This window comes from Cyprinus carpio, chromosome B24 (genome assembly GCF_018340385.1).
Source record: "Cyprinus carpio isolate SPL01 chromosome B24, ASM1834038v1, whole genome shotgun sequence".
In the NCBI taxonomy this organism is placed as follows: Eukaryota; Metazoa; Chordata; class Actinopteri; order Cypriniformes; family Cyprinidae; genus Cyprinus; species Cyprinus carpio.
This window is the reverse complement of record NC_056620.1, coordinates 9,876,482-9,896,801: the sequence shown is the minus strand read 5'-3', so window position 1 is coordinate 9,896,801 and position 20,320 is coordinate 9,876,482.

Below are 20,320 nucleotides of genomic sequence, written 5' to 3'. Positions count from 1 at the left end.
AAGCCCTGCTAAAGACAACATTCAAGATTTAGTCTATAGTCTGGCAGTTCCTGCTTCTTGTATCATTACAATTACCCAGGACACAAAAATGGTCTACTACATGTGACAAATAATGTGATTTTTAACAATATTTTAATTTATTGAAATTCATTTTAAATTACATAGGCTACTATTACATTTAATTAAATTACTAATATTATGCATTATTTTCTGCATTGTAAATTATGCAAAATGGCAGCATTTAAATGGTAGAGTTCTCCTTACTTTGTCATATAGTGTCTTTCTCAGTGAATGGGACACAGATTTTACTGATACTAGTAAAAATCTATATATTTAATAATATATGTCGAATAATGTTCTTAGTCTTTTCTTCATGTGGGGAAGCAACCCAGCCAGAAACTACAATACATTACTATGAATGAAATGGAAATTAAATTAAATACAGTTAATTGTGTAACCAAAATACCAATAATGCCCAGGAAAAAAAAAATGAAAAAGAAAACTTAACATGTGACTTTTAATTATGAACACGCCCGAAATACACTAGGACTCTTATTTTGATATGTCTATACTGTTGCAGGCTGATCCTTCAGATGAGAGAGGAAATATGCATTCTTACAACCGTCTAAAACATATTATAGAAAGGTCATAAAGTAGACATTGTCATAATTCATCAACTCGAGTTCATAAGCAATCTCTTGGCATAAATTGAGTTTTTTTTTAATTGATTGAATTAAGAATTGATTGAGAATCACAAGCAGTCCGAAGCGCCGTTGACCGAGCCTGTAGAATGCACAACAGCGCCGCCTTGTGACACTGCAACGTGCAGCGCTATTTTTTAAATGAAATCATTATGACGTTTAATAATCGATAGGCTGTATCGCGATTAAGGTTTTTCCATCCCCAAAATATAAGATGACTTAAAATGATAATTAAGACGTTTGTTTTACCATTTAATGTATGGAAGAGTTTTTATGACAGTAAATTTAAGAAAACTCTTGTGCTTTTTCACACACGTGCTCCTTAAATACATTTTACAGTTTGCGCACATCTATTTTTATTTGCGTATGTGTCTTGTGTCTTGTGTGTGAAATATTCAGCATCTCTGCAGCGCACGTGGGAACGTCAGCAGGAGTAAAGTTCTCGCACACAGAACCAGCCTGGGTGCGTTTCCCAAAACCAAAGTTGCTAACCTGTTAGCAACTTAGTTGGTTGGCAATGGGAAATTGCATTGCAACTAACAAAGTTGCTAATTTAGTTAGCAACTATGGTTTTGGGAAACGCACCCCAGGTGTTCTACCGAAATCTGACTCCCCGGACAAATCGCACTCCCCTTCGCGTGCACGCGCGTCACACAGTTGTCGTCAACGGAATTAAGCCGCAATTTCCAATGTAAAAGTGCAAGTTTTACACTGAAATTATTAACTGCACCAACTTTATCATCTCGCAATGCTCTTCCCATAAAACCTGCTTTTCATTGTCATTTAAATTGATATTTAATCACATTTAGTTTGTTAAACTAGGATGAATTTAGTTCTCGTAAAATAATATGTATTATTAATAATAATATCTAAGGTATTATTATTATCACGCAATATTTATTGTACGATCAGTATTTATTATTTGAAAGTGCCTTTGCATCTTGCCCTATAGACTGTGTGTGCAAAAAACATTTGACTGTAGCTTCAACAGGACAGGTTTGGTGGGGGGAGTGTGATTTTCACAGCACTAATATTGCACCTGTGGAAATTATACTCCCCCCACTAATACAGGTTAACAATGTGACAGTGAAACCAAATTTATGCTGATGTCACATCTTGCCCTACAGACTGTGTGTGCAAAAACATTTGACTGTAGCTGCAACAGGACAGGTTTAATGGGGGGAGTATGATTTTCACAACACTAATATTGCACCTGTGGAAAGTATACTCCCCCACTAATACAGGTTAAAAAGGTCACAGTGAAACCAAATTTATGCTGATGTCACATCTTGCCCTACAGACTGTGTGTGCAAAAACATTTGACTTTAGCTTTAACAGGACCGGTTTGGTGGGGGGAGTGTGACCACAGGCTGATTCTTCTGCACAATCTGACTTTTCTGAAACCTGGAATTGAACTGCTGGTTTCGTCTGGTCAGAGGAGAACTGGCCCCCCGACTGAGCCTGGTTTCTCCCAAGGTTTTTTCTCCATTCTGTCACCGATGGAGTTTTGGTTCCTTGCCGCTGTCGCCTCTGGCTTGCTTAGTTGGGGACGCTTCATTTAAAGCGATATCATTGACTTGATTGCAAATGATTGCACAGATACTATTTAAACTGAACTGAGATAATGACATCACTGAATTCAATGATGAACTGCCTTTAACTGTCATTTTGCATTATTGACACACTGTTTTCCTAATTAATGTTGTTTAGTTGCTTTGACACAATCTTTTTTGTTTAATGCGCTATATAAATAAAGGTGACTTGACAGAGAAACCATATTTATACTTATTTTGAGACTAGACAAATACAACCAGCAAGGCTGATAAACCCTGTGTTTATTTAGTAGTTTCTGTAAATAGCTGTGGGGTAGCAGGCAGCTGCATGTGCAAAAGAGAACTCATTCAGGTGTATGTGCACTTACTAAGAGGCTGCTCTTTTTTTTCCAATTGAGGCTCTCAGGGCTCTCTGTTCATGTGATACATAACGACTCTTTTCAGGGATACTGGTCAACACAAGTATTTTGACATTATTTTCTGTGCATGTGTCCGTTTAAGCTCCATAAGATGCAAAATTGACTCTATTTTGCGTTCACACTGTGAGGCGCAGCAGAGTGCTTGTAGTGAGCACACAAAACTGTGCAAGAGTTAACTGAGTTCATTCTTCTTTTGCTTAAATTTTTTTATGTAGCTTTGCTGTTACATTTAACGAGGTATTTGTCACTTCAAGCTGGAGAACGCGCAAAAGAGAAATCAATTAGTTGTTGGCGGGCTGTCTTAGGCATGGTTCTCTGCTTGTCCATGTGAGTCTCTCTCTTAATGTGACATGTTCATGTTCCTTTTTATTTTATTTTATTTTATTACAAGCCATGCCTGAAAATAAAAAAATTGGTCAAAAGAACAAATGCTTCAATTCAAAGTCTGGGTTATTTCACCAAATATTGATTTATGAAGTTAAAACATTGGTATTGTGTAGTCTCAAAATTAATATACACATGTCTGAAAACATGGCATCTATTTTGTTATTTTGATAAATTGTAATTTCTGCTTTAAATTACCATATTTTTATTTTTAATTAAGTTTTAAAAGAAATCTCATCTGTAGTTGTTTTACTCAAACACATAACTACAGGATAAATAATAAATTCAGAGAAACTGAGAATTTCCTATATTAATATATATATATATATATAAAAGAAATCTTATATATATATATATATATATATATATATATATATATATTTTACAGCTGTATACAATGTTTCTTACATTGATTTATTACAAATTGGTATTTAAAGCTTTAAATGACAGCAGTTATATTTTAAGTTTAGAAGAAATGTCATCAGTACTACTTTTTCGGAAAAATAAAACATAAATTGCATTTTACTCAAACATTAACTATAGTATAAATTGTAAATTTAGAGAAACCGAGAATTTCCAAGTGGTGTCTTATTTATTTCAGTAGCTATATATAGGCTACAGAGTTTCCAATACATTGACTTATTTGGTGGCCGCTGCATTATGAACACTGACCGCCACAAATAGGGAAGATAGTTCCTGTCAATTTAATCGCAGTTCTATAGCCTACTGTGTAGAACACACGATTTAATGAGATTCTGCTTTGTTTGTAATTGTTTATTAAAATATTAATCTAAATGAATAATAATAAGAATAATAACAAATTCAGAAGTATTAATGAGAATGATATCTTTTGTAAATTTTGTGCTATGACAAGTAAATTAGCAAATTAATATTATTATTAATTATATTAGTATAGCATTCATTATAAATAACTGAATATTTTATTGTAAATATGTAATTTATTCAGTGGATTTATTGTTTTTTTTTAAAGTCATGTGTTTTATTGGTTATTTTTGATAACACCAAATTTGTCTTGTCTTTTTCAGATCATTATTTAGTTTTGTGCAAACTTCATATAGCTAAAACTGTAAATTCTACTTCTTGTTACAAGTATGGTAGAACCATCACTTCTACCACAAAAGACTGCTTTGTAAGTAATCTTCCTGATGTATCCCAATTCCTTAGCATATCCAACACCTCAGAACAACTTGATGATGTAACAGAAACTATGGACTCTCTCTTTTCTAGCATTTTAAAAACAGTTGCTCCTTTACGCTTAAGGAAGGTTAAGGAAAACAGTCTGACACCGTGGTGTAATGAGCACACTCGCACCCTAAAGAGAGCAGCCCGGAAAATGGAGCGCAGCTGGAGGAAAACAAAACTAGAAGTATTTCATATTGCTTGGAGGGAAAGTAACCTATCTTACAGAAAAGCATTAAAAACTGCTAAATCTGATTACTTTTCGTCTCTTTTAGAAGAAAACAAACATAACCCCAGGTATTTATTCAATACAGTGGCTAAATTAACGAAAAATAAAGCATCAACAAGTGTTGACATTTCTCAACATCACAGCAGTAATGACTTTATGAACTACTTTACTTCTAAAGTCGATACTATTTGAGATAAAATTGTAACCATGCAGCCATCAGCTACAGTATCACATCAGACAGTGCACTATAGATCCCCTGAGCAACAGTTCCGCTCATTCTCTACTATAGGAGAGGAAGAATTGTATAAACTTGTTAAATCATCTAAACCAACAACATGTATGTTAGACCCTATTCCATCTAAGCTCCTAAAAGAGGTGCTTCCAGAAGTCATAGATCCTCTTCTGACTATTATTAATTCCTCATTGTTATTAGGGTATGTCCTCAAAACCTTCAAACTGGCTGTTATTAAGCCTCTCATCAAAAAACCACAACTTGACACAAAAGAACTAGTTAATTATAGACCGATCTCAAATCTCCCTTTTCTTTCCAAGATACTAGAAAAGGTAGTATTCTCACAATTATATTCCTTCTTAGAGAAAAATGGCATCTGTGAGGATTTCCAGTCAGGATTTAGACCGTATCATAGTACTGAGACTGCTCTCCTTAGAGTTACAAATGACCTGCTCTTATCATCTGATCGTGGTTGTATCTCTCTATTAGTGCTATTGGATCTTAGTGCTGCGTTCGACACTATTGACCACACTATTCTTTTGCATAGACTAGAACACTTTGTTGGCATTAATGGAAGTGCATTAGCATGGTTTAAATCGTACTTATATGACCGCCATCAATTCGTAGTAGTGAATGAAGAGGTATCATATCGATCACAAGTGCAGTATGGAGTACCTCAAGGCTCAGTACTAGGGCTGATACTCTTCACACTTTAAATGTTACCCTTGGGATATATCATCAGGAAACATGGTGTTAGCTTTCACTGTTATGCTGATGATACTCAGCTCTATATTTCTTCATTGCCCTGCGAAACATACCAATTTGAAAATGGAATGCATAGTCGATATGAAAAAACTGGATGACAAGTAATTTCTTACTGCTAAATTCTGAAAAAACAGAGGTGTTAATTATAGGGCCTAAAAGCTCTGCATGTAATGACCTTGAACGCTGTCTAAGCCTTGATGGCTGCTCTGTCAATTCTTCATCATCAGTTAGGGACCTAGGTGTGCTATTTGATAGCAACCTTTCCTTAGAAAGCCACGTTTCTAGCATTTGTAAAACTGCATTTTTTCCATCTCAAAAATATATCTAAATTACGGCCTATGCTCTCAATGTCAAATGCAGAAATGTTAATCCATGCGTTTATGACCTCAAGGTCATGGTACCCCCTTATGATAAGGACAAATATCTTCAACTACTACCTCCCAAGGGCAAGAAGAGAAAGAACGATGATAGAGTTTAGAGTTGGGAAAGATGGGAAAGATGGAAGGCTGTGGTAAGTCCTCAACCCAGCAAAAGTCCAGGGGATGCCAGGGGTCGAATTTCCTTAGGAGTTCTCGTCTGGCCATCTTGGTGAAGATCTTTGTTAATTTTAAGGTAGCTGGGGTTAGAGAGGTATCTACAGTACTATCTATCTGAAATTGTTTTATTGATTTTCTATATTTTCATGTATGCATCATGTATTTTTCTTTTGAATTACTCTGTATTTTTGGTTTTGATTTAAGGAAAAGGTTGTGGCGTGTCTTTAGATAAGACTCGAGTGGGGGATTGGTGTGTGGAGATTCTAAGAAATCCACATGGTGATAGAGATTCTGAGAAGACGTCCACGTATTTAAATTAAACGCAAGTGTTGTTGAGAGATTCTGAGAAGTCACATACTCAAAATGTGTTCTATTCATAATGATGTTTCATTTCAAAAGTTAAAAAATAATATTTCATGGTAAGGATCTGTCTCATATATATATATATATATTAACAGGTTTCATTTTTATATTCAAAAATGTTTTTGGTAAACTTTGTGGTATATTTCATATGTAATTTCACAGTATTTCTAACTGCGTAGTCAGCTGAGTCTGTTTTGCATATGAAGTTGAACTGCACGTATTGTTCTTTTGTATCAATATTTCTTAGAATTATCGGTATGATACTTTGAATCTAAAAGAGGAAGAAGTCCAAAATCGAGACATTGACTAGACTATTTTTAAAGGTCAGGTGTTATTAGTGATAGCCCAGATGACGATTTATGTCTGGAACAACAGTATATAAGATAGACTCTGCAAAATAGAGTAGGGGGTTTGACTTTCTGAGACTCTGGTCTCTCTATCTTTTCAGCTCACTTCCTCTTCTTTGGCTTCACTCGACAACTCTTAGACTCAGACTTAGAACTCTTACAGGTTTTATTCAAATTCAGATACCTTGAAATTCAGATACTTTGATACTCTGATACTTTAATATTTTATGGGTTCAATCCATCATAAATCGATTGTTATTAAAAATGTACTAACATTGGATTTACATTTTCTATATTTGAAGGTTGTTATTATTATCCAGAACTTTATTTCCAAGTTATGATTTGTGGTTTCTGTTCTCTATATTCTTTTTAATAAATTTACATATTATTACACTTGACCGTCTGAATTGGATTAAATTTTGCATCACAAGCCGACCTGCTTAAGGAGCTACGAGGGAGAGGAGATCAAGTCCCACGACATTTCAGAGTTAAGAAGGAAAGCTGATCTCTCCCTCCGCGCCACCAAAGAGAACGGCCAAGCGATTGGGCGGTCCATGGCAGCTATGGTGGCCGCGGAGAGACACTTATGGCTGACCCTGTCCGAAATGAAAGAGCGGGACAGGGTCTGCCTTATGGACGCCCCAATCCAGCCTTCTGGCCTGTTCGGCGACACAGTCAGCACTGTCGTCGACAAGTTTCAGGAGGCCCGCAAACAGGCGGCGGCGTTCCATAAGTTCCTCCCTCGTCGCTCTCTCGGGGCATCTGGGCGGGAGGTGCCCCAGCCGCACCCTAGCTCCTCGTACCGCGAGGCCCAAAAACAGAGTGTCAGACGCTCTCAGGCCGAGGTCTTCTCAACCGCCGCTCTAGGCAAAACCCAACCGTGCCCCCCCCATTTCACATTCACAATTAAACACGGGTTGCATCCGAAAACTTAGGCAGCTGACTTGCTGCCGTATGAGGCAATGACCTTGCAGGCAGGGATTTTGCACGAAGGCACCACATGAAACGGATTTCGAGGCGGAGTAATGGTTTGATCTACAGCAAAATATATTCATTACTGCAATATTAATTTCTTGCTAGAAATTGCACCAAAAGGGGAAAAAGTTGATCAAAAACATACTTTAACACACAAACTGACCACCGGCCACAACTTTCAGACACCATCTTTATTTTTTAGCTTAACTGTCACGGAATGGAACGCACAGGATTGTGGGATATCAAAGGCAGCGAAGGATACATATATGCTGCCTTCAAAAATCGGCCAGATGAAGGCATCTCAGGAGACAGGAACTGAAGCTAACATTGAATTCGGATGTGCCTTGATGCCTTCCTACCTTGGAATGCATCCTCCGAAGGCAGTTTTTTTTTCAGTTTTCAGATGCAGCCACGATCTTTAAGATGCATGTGAAAGACTGGAGATTTTGTTTATTGGTACAACTGTATTAAAATAAAGCAGACATGGGTGTGTTTTCTGAATATTAATATTTTTCCTACTGCAGCATAAAAAAAAATAATTTATAAAAAATAACCACAATCCCAGACAGCAAGCAGTATCGGCCCAGATCCGGCCCACATCTGGCCCATATGGATTTCACGCGGGCAGATGTGGGCCGGATCTGGGCCGAAATTGCTTGCTGTCTGGGTAGCAGGGGCGCATTAATGCAAGGGGCTGAAGTCCAGGGGCCTACACTTAGGAGGGGCCTACTGGCTAATGGGAAATTAAATTTTTTGAATAATTATTTGTATATATGGGAGTTTGCAGCAGTGACAACAGCATTCTGTAAATAAACTTACACACTAATTTTCAGCGACGCCCTGCTTGTAGTATTTGTAGTGAATGGTTCAGTTTAGGTTTCCCCCACACAGTTTGTATAGTTGGTATGTTCCACTGAGTTGGTATGTTCCTCGGGCCTGTTTAAGGCTTCTCATTATAGGGGCTTAAAGTTCTCTGTCACCGTGCCAGATTTCCAGCATGCAGCTTTTGCCTGTGGAAAAAAATAATCCTAAATTAACAAAAAATCTTGTTGATATCACTTTTGAGTCCATGAGTTCACCTACCAATGGTCTGAGAGGAGCAGCTTTTTTTATTATCAAAAATAATAATACTTATTAGATCAGAAAGTTTTGCTCCTATAAACACGAGACGCGCATAATAACATTGCAGAGTCACAGCCCTGATGAATGGAGAAGCGCGATAAAAAGCTGTGAGGCGCAATGGTCAAAGATGGCCATCTAGCACATATTTACATAGAAAAGCGAATTATAAAGCAGCGGAGCTTTCTAAACATCTCATAGTAATCATGTCATCTCCATAAGAACCATATGATCGCCAGAACATATTTACTGGGATTTTTGAAAAAAGGTCCTGTTCACACATGATCTATTAATGGCAACTTACCGGTAATTAACCAGTGAAGACTGTATGTGTGAAAGGGGCTAAACTCTTCTTCTGTATATGCTGTGAATGTTAACATTCATCTGGAAAAACAGTGCATTATCCGACTAGATTTGTAACGTAAATCATTTATAAACCTTTGCCAATCACAGGAGAATACATCAACCTATATCTAAATATGCCATGTATTGTACATCGTGATTTCAAAATAAAAGTTTTTGGCCAAATATTAAAATTTAATTGATTTAAACATTGTTTAATCAAGTTTTATGGTTTTATTTAAGCTGTAAGTTTGTGGTCTCTGGGGTTTTTTTTTGTTATGCATGTTTTACTTAAGTTGGTTATGTTCATATTATGTATAGGCATATTACATTATGTATTTTAACAGCATTGTTCAATACAATCATGTAACTACTTGGTTTTGATATTTTATTTGAGTCAATTATTATTTTTCATCGTTAGTTTATATATAAATAGTCATACTAAAGCCTGGTTTTCACATAGGTCTGTTTGTGTTACTAATATCAGATTACACAGTTGTCAAAATAATCAGATTACTTGATTACCAAAATAATCATTTCAATCAATTAGTTACAGCCCTAGATTAGTTAAAACATTTCTTAATACAACCATTGTTTTACTTTTTGTAATTAAAGGACAAATATTTTGTCATTGAATATTTCTTAAAAATAGTATTCAAATATTGTCTTGTTGTAGTGAACCAAGTATCTGTATTTTGCCTTATCTCCTGAGCTAAGTGTATTGTCACACCCCTAGTGTCGATAAGCAGTGATATAGCTCATAATTTTCCAAGTGTATGATATACCTTTCATTTTCCCGATCAGCCATATATTCATGAAAAAGAAAAACAGTTTGAATAAAGAAAGCAATAACTTTGCCATAGTATCCTTTCAACTGTTAAAGTTGCCACAGTCATTGCATGCTTTGCATGTGCTGCCCCTGGCCGCCCCCAGAAAACGGTTCAGACTCAGGATTTTTTTTTTTGCTTTAACCCCTGCATTATATTTATATTTTAGACATCCATCAAATAGTGATGAAAAAATTGCCGCGAGACCATAATTATGGTCATATGCTACCACGACTGTCTGTCAAAAGCAGCTCGACAATGTTTAGTGCCCCGCAGCAGCAGCATGGTGTGTGGCGTCAACAAGGCATGCAATAGGCTAAGGCATACTGCAAAGCATCGGCAAAAGTAATTACCATAAATGTGTAAGGGGGAAACAGTAAGGAGATATTTGAATTATTTACTAATAAATAGTGTTTTCTGAGTCGGTGTCGCAAGGATGAAGTTGCCGATCCTAATTTGCCACCTCTTCATTAGACGCGCCTTAGAGAGAAGTAGCCTATCTTTACGGATTATGAGTATAATGAAAATTGAAGAGTTTTGTTTTTGATTTGTTTTATTTCGTTAAGTAGTAATTTAAAGCTTTCTATAGATATATTTATCATGTCTATTGAGGCATGTATTCGCTGAGTTTCGGTTAATTTTTGTAAAGCACTCCTGAGAATACTTTTTGTGTGCAAAAGAAAAAAAAATAACGACTTTATTCAACAATTCATCTCCTCTGTGTAGCGGAATTTTTGAGAGTATCCACTGAACGCAAACAGCAACACAAGGATGTAGTTTTACGTTCAAATCAAAGCACAAACAAAAACGTATCTCGTGCCCTTGCGGTCCGGTCTACAGGCCGGGACACACCAAGCCGAGAGTCGGCCATTGGCCAACATCTGGCCAACAGCGAGCAACGGTCGGGCTATTTTGTTTTGTGTTTGTTCCACTCGTCGTGGCTCACGTTGGCGGCAGTTTGCCCGATTCAACATGTTGAATCGGCGTCGGGACCGTCGGCGCGAGTGAGGGCTCTGATTGGATGTTCAGTTTAGCAAACGAGTCAGTGCCCGAGAATTAAAGCGAAAGTGATGAAAACAAGCACTAAAATGAAGGCGGTGCAGACAGAAGGCTGTTTAAATGTTACGTGATCTTTCCCAATCATTATAATAGCCTACGCAAATGTTTTCATAACAACAGCCGTTTAAAATGATTAAAGTTATCAACTACTGATATTCAAAATGGTAAGCAAGTGCTGCTTTGTTTACGTTTCATATATCTGCTTTTATCTCGTATATCTTTGTTTCAGCTTCTCCTTTTGAATGACGAGTATATACTATTGATAGCTGCTGATATAGACAGTTAATTCCTCTCATGCAGGCGCAGAATGCACATGTTAGTTTGCCGTCAGCTTTAGTTTGTGCGGTGTGTTCGAGAGCAGCTTTTTGGTCCGACACTGCCGACGTGAGGCGACAACACCGTCGGCTTTAACCTTATTGGTTAAACGTTTCATTCATGTACTGTTCTGACAAGCCACAAAAACAAAAAAAGCCTTTCAAACAGCGTCTGATTACTGAACTAAGTTATGTTTTGTGCTGTCTGCCAGCGTGCACAGAGGAGAAGAACAGCTGCGTCAGAGACGTGTGCGCAATCACTGTATCGGAGGACGAAGTTTGTTGAGCTCTGAAGCGTGTGAACATCAGGAAAGCGGCTGGCCCAGATGGGATTTCCAGTCGTGTATTGAGATCATGCGCCGATCTGATGGCTAGATTGTTTACATTCATCTTTAATGAGTCCCTTGCTCAGTCAGTCGTCCCAACATGCTTTAAAAAATCTATTATCGTTCCTGTACCAAAAAGCAACAGTCCATCTTGCCTAAATGATTATCGACCAGTGGCACTCACATCACTAATTATGAAGGTTTTTGAAAAGCTTATCAAGAACACCATCTGCTCCTACATACCTACAACATTGACCCACTCCAGTTTGCCTAATAGGTCTACTGAGGATGCTGTCTCCCATCTCCTGCACGCCTCTCTCACGCACATTGGCAGCAGCAAAGGGAACTATGTAAGGCTGCTATTCATCGACTATAGCTCAGCTTTCAATACTATGGTCCAGTGGCGGCTACTGGTCTGTCAGAGAGGGGAAGCTCATTTTCGGCCTACATCATAAAATTGTCTATTTATTTAAAAGTAAATTCTGCCCTACGTTCCTTTTCAAGAAAATGGTCTGTGACCCTGTCGTACCAACTAGGAGTCTTTTCAAGTGACTTGACCAGTGTCCTCTCAATGGCCAGCAGAGCTAGGCTGCTTAAACGGCCTTGGCCCATTGTGTTTCGGGTGTAGGACTTGAGTCGCTTTAAACAGGAGAAGCTCCTTTCTACACCTGCAGATGTAGCTCCAATTCTTGCCACTAATGAGAACAGTTTGCAAAGCTGAGGCATTGCACTGTCCAACTCCATGTCTTTAAGGAACACCAAGTAATCACACAGCTTTCCCCTGTTACCCTGCAAGTCCTGATCTGAATACAGGACTTGAAGTTCTGACCTCAGTCTTCCTGAATCAAAGTGATGGCCATAACTTTTCAGGACACTTTGGAAGGCCTCCTCTGGAAATACCTGTCTCATGTCATCAAATTTCCCTGGATTGACTAATTCTAAGAAGAGCATGCTTTCCAAATTTGAAAAACGTCGAGGAATCTGCTCCAAGATGTTATCAAGGATGGCCATGTACAGATTTCTGTATTGCACTTGGGGATCCTGCAATTGGGTCAGACGGCGCTTTCTCATGGGCTCATCTCGTTGGGTCTGATGTGAGATCTGCTGTTTTGGCATAAATGGCTTGGAAAGCCCCCTCTGACCTCTTCTCTTTGACAAATGCAAGAAGAGATTCAATTCTGTTCTTGCAGTAAAGAACATCCATCGCCCTCTGCTGGACAATATCAAAGACCACATCAGTCTCAGAGAAGATTTGTTCATATGTGTACAACATGAACACAAACTCATGATGGTCAATTTTAATCACAAAGCCTTTGGCACAATCCAGTGTATCATCATCCATTGTTGTATCTGCAATGATGTTCTCAAAAAAAATTCTTCCCTTGCAGTCTTAAAGAAATCGCCACTGCTATAGTCCCCATCAAGCTAGCTTCCAAACTCATGGACCTCGACCTGAATTCTTCTCTCTGCAACTGGATTCTTGATTTCCTCACTGTTAGACCTCAAGTGGTGAAAGTAGGCCAGTTCACCTCCAACTTCATCACCTTGAACGTGGGAGCTCCACAGGGCTGTGTCTTGAGTCCCCTGCTCTACTCTCTCTACACACATGACTGTGTGTCTTCCCACAGCTCCACATCTATTATGAAATTTGCTGATGATACTGTGGTTCTGGGTGTCATTTCCAACAATAATGAAGCCGCATACTTGGTGACTCACATCATGGTGCCAGGACAATTGTCTCTCTATGAATGTGAGTAAAACTTAAGAGCTGATTGTGGACTTCAGGAAGAGACAGCAGCAGCCCTATACTCCTCTTATGATCAGCGGGACCCCTGTGGAGAGGGTGAGCAGCTTCAAGTACCTTGGTGTAAACATCTCCTAGGACCTGATTGGACTACCCAAATCCAAACTCAGGTTAAGAAAGCCAGGCAAAGACTGTACCATCTGAGACAGCTGAGAAAATTCAGGGTCTCACCAGCCATCCTGAAAACTTTCTATTCAGGGACCATAGAAAGTGTATTGACTCAATGTATATCATTGTGGTATGGGAACAGCTCCAGTCAAGACTGCAAAGCCCTGCAGAGAGTTGTGCGCTTAGCTGAGTGCATCTCAGGGTCTGCTCTCCCCTCTCTGCAGGACATCTACCTCAAACGCTGCAAAAGCAGAGCTGTTAAAATCATTAAGGACACAAATCACCCTGGTAACTCTCTTTTCATTTTGCTGCCATCTGGTAAGTGCTTCAGTAGCCTGAGGGCAAAAACTGAGAGACTTAGGAGGAGCTTCTACCCCCAGGCCATCAGGCTCCTAAACTCAAACTCAGTCTCTTAACCTCTACATGACTTTACTTAATTATCAGTAAGATACTTAATATACTGACATTGACACTTGCACACAGCAATTTCTATCATTTTGATTTATTTACTTTATTTTCTCTATTGCTGCTATGTAAATACCCTGTACAACCTGTTTGCACATTCTCCTCTTGTACATTCCTGCTCATCTTAATATTTATTAAGTCTACAGTATACTTTCCTGCATAGTTTATTTTATAAGCATTTTATTTTATTCTTTTTTTTATCTTACTTTTTCCATACCATATTTTTTATATATTTTTCTTGTGTTTGTTTTCTTTAATAATTGCACTGTCCATGGAGTGGACCTGACTTACATTTCACTGCTGGTCATCTGCTCTCCATATAACCATGTTTTTTAATACATGTTGTCTTGAATATTTTATTGTTTTGTTTAGTTTTTTTTATGGTTTTTTGTGGTGTTGATCTTATTTTGTTTCTGTTTTTATATTCAACTGAGTTTATGTAGATGTTTGTGTGTGTATATGATTTTTCTTTTTGATGTTTTTTTCCTGTGTTTGGGATGGTTGACATGCACAGAGTTTTTTAATTAATTAATTTTTTTTTTTTTTTTTTTTTTATGGGGACCAAATGATCAGCGAGAGTAGAACGAATGTGTCACACGTTTTAAACTAAACAGCTTCGCCTCAGTGCCAGGCACGTGTAAAATGAGCGCGGAAAACTGTGGTCTGATGAGATGTTGTTAAGGCTATTATTATTGTGTTATAACAGAGCTTTATGAGCTCGCGATGAATTGAGATATCAGTTTTTAGTGATAATAAAGGAAGCGCTGCTCGCATTCTGCCAAACCATGCATGCAGCAGCCCATGTTTGCTTTTCTGTTAAAAAATACAGTGGTTTGTGAATGTTGATGCTTAGCCTAAATAACAAATATTTTAGCGGGAGTGTTTAATGCTGGGATGTTGTGGAGTTTAGGAAATGTTACAGAACCATTTCATGTAAATTTATTAGAATGTACGGAAAAATCTATATAGCTAGATCATTTTTATGCAGGCTTTTGCGGGCAGGAGTGGGACAAAACATGAACGTCTCGGGTGGGAGCGTGACCAGATAAGATATAGGCCTATTTCTGTGGGATCGGGCGGGCGTGGGACAGAATCTTGCGGGAGCGGGACTGAAAATTCTGTTCCGCACAGGTCTCTACTCTTAAGTGCAGGGCACCTTCTCAGCAAGGAGGGGCGCCAATTTGCCAATTCCCCACACAGTGAAATGATAGATAATAGAAAACCACTTCCCAGCGACAGCACAGAGGATTTTTTATTTTTTTTTAAATGCTCGTGCCGCCCCCCATTTATCATGAATAAATGGTTCACGGTTCGCCTGGTTCGCCCGTGCCAAAAACCGCTACTGGTCGTCAGTTGAGTCATGAAATGACCAAAAAGGCGATTAAAGCTGCAAACTGTGCATGCATGTATGCATAAGCCTACATTTCAGAACGTCTCTCAAATGCACGTAGCCTACTAAAATATATTCTGCAATTCCAGATCACAATATAAGGTGTAAGCTGATAGGCTATGTATTTATTTATTTATTTATTTATTTGTAATTTAATGCACAAGTAAATGTGAGCACAGTGCAATTATACTAGAAAATATGCGCTATTTTTTTTTCATTCATTTGAAAAGTACAAATGAAAATTTAACAATTTAAATGCGTAAAATAACTCATTTTTCATTCTGGTATTAATGTGCTGTTGACTTTCGGCCTTTTTCACATTCTTATCACTATCTGCATGTCTCATCAATGAGTATGCAATGTTGTAGAACCTGTTTTTATACAGTCTGTAGAACAAGCTTTTGGGGGTTTTGAGAACCAGAACCCAGCTGACTGAGCAATAAAGCTATAGTGAGCCCCTTTCTTCAAATACCTGGAGGTGAGGAATAATACAAAAATAGTCATATTCACTCGGTATTAGGCTACTTGATATAATAATTCACAAATATCTCAAATACAATTAAGTTGAAATTAATTTTCTATTATAAATTATAAACAAATACTATTATGGTTTATAAACAAAACAACAAATATTTGTTAACTTGCTAAAGCGGAAAAATAACGAAAAGAAAGTCCTCTCATGTCCTCTTAATTTGAGAACCATTCGCGAGTCGCGAGGATATGGGGATTAAATAATTAATTTAGCCCAAAACGTACTTATTCTAACCACTAAAATAACAAGATAATATAAAGATAATACAAATAAAATGAGAAAATGTTAATTATTTAATTTTTGTATTTTATTCATAGCTCAGGTAAAATCATTATTGGCTCTCATCTGGGGGGCAGTGCCCTAACCCGCCCTAAACTCCGCCTATGTGCGCATGTAACAAGAATAACAGTATATCAATTAAAATATGATGTTGCCGGATGGTTTCTATAATGCCATTTGTGCAGTGATACACAAATCTGTTCGGTCATCATAGCCGGCTTTATATAAAAAAAACATGGCTATTGATCAATAAGCATCAAGGAGTCACATGACAGTGTTGTGACGTCATCAGGAATTCAGAACGTTCGGGACCTTTTAAAAGTCAGTCAAAAGGGACTTTGCAGTCAGTTCATATCATAAGCTTGATCTGACTAAGGTTTCATCCCTTCTTAAAACCAGCTGTTTTGTTAATTCTACACAGCATCTGTGCTTTGTACAAAGAGCGTTTTGTTAAGCATATTCTTAAAAGGACAATCAAAAATGGCAACGTCCTACAATTGGACTTCAGGTGAGCGCAGCCAAGAACCAAATGACCATTGGTCATCATTGCTTGTCAGTGATTTGCACCCAGATGTGACCCAATTGTTGCATGCAATATTCAGCCCAGTCGGATCGATCTGTTCTATGCGAGTGTGCAGAAACACAATAACCAACTAGTCTTGTGGGTATGGTTTTGTGACCTTTGAACACCGCCAGCATGCAGAAAATTCCCTAGAGGCTCTGAATTTTTTGGAGCTCATGGGCAAACCAATGTGCATCACATGGGCCCAACTCATAACTATAAATGTCCCAGCAAGGCAGCCAGCTATATATGATGCAGTTTCAAACAGGGAAATCCTGAAGTGCAGAGAGGGCTGCGACAGGAACGGTGAATCCAAAGAAAAGGATAGCAGCTCTAATCCACAAGTGTCACTCATAGTGAAGGATCTTCACCCAAATGTGACAGAAAACGATTTGCATGCATTATTCTTCCCATTTGGACCCATCTGTACTGTGAAAGTGTGCAGAGATATAAGAACCAAATTGTCCCGCGGGTATGGTTTTGTTATTTTTAAATGCCGCCATGATGCAGAAAATGCCCTGAAAGCTCTTAAATTTTCAGAGCTCATGGGGAAACCGATGAACATCATGTGGGCCGAAGATATGACTGTTAAGGTGCTTTCTAGAGATGATGGAAGAGGTTTCTGTGACATTTATGCTTATGAAACTGAACCCACTGAGTCACGGGGAAGAAGGCTTGCTAATGCTATGAAAAGTTTTTTCACAACATTGTTGAGCAGCCCAGGAACCTGGCTGGGTATCGGCCTTTTTGCCCTAGCCGTACACAGAGCTCACTGCAATACAGTAATACCAATTTAATCTATTTTCCTGCTAAAAATCTACATGTAATTTATCTATGGTGCAAAATAAATGATAATAATAATAGGGAGCCCTACACATAATTATTATGGGCCTAGGACAAGGAATGCAGATCTAACATGCCACTGGGAAAAATCTAATGTTCCAGGTGCAAACCAGTCCAAAAATAAGTAAATATGTATCTCTATGGTGCAATAAAATAAATAATTAGTGCAAATGCATAAACAAAATAAGTAAAATAAATAAATTGTGCAGAAACTATTTGTGTGCAATGTATTTACTTATTGTCCAAAATATTCACAAAAATCATGCAAAAATACAACAATACACAGTCAGTTCTGTCTGATTATAAACAGATGGTAAAACACTCAAAACAGATCTGTGCATTAGACTGAACACATCCTTTTAGATCAGATGCTGGTTATGATGACATTAAAAATAATCAAAGATTAATAATAATGCTAAGAGAAAAATCACTCATTGTTCTCAATATTTAATACACTTTTTGTTTACTGCTTGCAATATGTTTTTCCCCCTTCTTTATTACAGAATATTTGCCTGCATGTTTTGAACCTCTCTTAAAATGAACACTTTTGAAAGTGTTAATAAAAGCCTCAGAGTTCAACATTTAACCTTCATGGAGTTAGGCCCCGTCCACACGGAGACGGAGCTTACCCCAATCCGATCTTTTTTTTTCCTCGTCTCAAGAAATATCGGCGTCCACACGAAACCGCAAAATGATGTAGTATACATGCCAGACCAGCATGTGGCGCTGTAATTCTGCCACAGAGAGACACTAAAAACGGAGAAGAAGACATGGACTATGCTCATAAACCTTGCGCGTGGTACACAAACGAACATGGAACAATACATTTATTAATCTGTGTTAATGTTAGTTAATAAAAAGTCAATCGTTCAGTGTTTGTTCATGTTTTTGTTGCTGTTACGTGACGTAGAGGTGTCTGACTAGGGGGGAGACGTGGGCTGATGACGTCATCGTTTCAGAAAATATACGGATTAGCCGTCCAGACGAAAACGCAAAGACGGCGTTTTCAAATTTATCCACTCTGGGACCCGGTTTCAAAAAAATAGCGGTTTCACCTTACAAAAACGCCGGATCCGCGTGGATGAAACGCCTATCCGATAAAAAATTTGTGCCTATTCACAGAAACGCGTCTCCATGTGGACGGGGCCTTAATCTGACATCTTTTATGAATGTAAATCTAACTTTTCAAAGTAAAATAACACTACCTTAAAAACTAACAATGTTCATTTAACTCCTAAAAACATTACTTTTAACATAACTCTTGACTTTACATTTAATTTTTGTACTTTGTAAAAAATGTAAATCTTTTTTTCCTGCACCAAAATGACTTCACACTGAATGCTTTCGATACATGTAACAACATGTTCTTACAACAATTAAAACATCATACTGTCAAAGCAGAACATCACAAACTACATTTACTCTGAATGTTATAAGTTGATAATGCTTACATTCATCAGCTTAAACAACAGCATCATTACTCTCTTATTCAGCTCTGAATGCATGTTAATGCTCACTGAACAAAGTTTTTGATAATGGTGTTTAGACCTCCTTGGAGAGAGTTAGTCTCATTCTTTTTTTCAGCATGACAAGATGCATGTCTCTGCACAGTTTTCAGGCAAGCAAGATTCCCACCCCCACTTGCAGCATCACAAATGTGCTTCTGTAAAATTTTAAAAACAGGACCATTACACATCCATATATCAAAACTATTAACAAGTGAAATGTCAGAGTCAAGTATCAATTTCGATACAGGAATAGTTAATCCAGAACTGAAAATACTGTCATTTATTTACCCTCATGTTGTTTCAGTTTGACCATCTGTCTTCTGAGGACAGAAAAAAAAATTATGTCTTTGGAACAACATGAGTATAAGTAAATGACAATTCAGGTGAACGATTTAAGGAAAACATTGAATTCACTGTAAATATGTTTTGTAAAAAAATCTTGGAAAATAGTCTTTTAATAACAGAAATGGTCATAAATCCAAGTGCATGATATCTGCATGTATGGGACAGCACATAAATGACAGTGCAAGCATACTATAAACATTTGACAAATTACACTTTTTTTTTTTAGAAAAAGGATAGACTCGTCATTTAAAATCAAAATAATTAAGTATGACAACCAATAATCTTAATCATGGAATTGTGGCTTACCCATGTCTCTCTGTTATGTGTCCTATAGCAATGTTAACAAGAGCTCGTCTCATCGCAGACGACAATGTATTGGTGGCTTTATACTCTTCAAGCACATCATCTCCTTTTGATTTTTCACTTTCACTTCACTTTTTGAATGATGAACACTTTAACTCACTCAGTAGAGTTTGACTAAATTGAAAAGAGTTCTTTTTAAATTAATTAAATGAAACCAACACTCAAATCCAATTTGAGAGACTCAAATCTACATCATCAAAACTCACCATTCATGCTTAAGGAAATTATGATATTTGGCCACAATACACACAAGAAACCAATGACTGATATTGCCATATTAGATTTTGGCAGTTTACCATTGTCTGATTTGACAATATGATGTTGCAAAATCCATACTATAAATGAGGCAAAATATTTCTGTGAAAGGGGGAAACACTGAGGAATGGTACTACTAAATGTGGCAAAATATTTCCACTTAGTACACACAGTG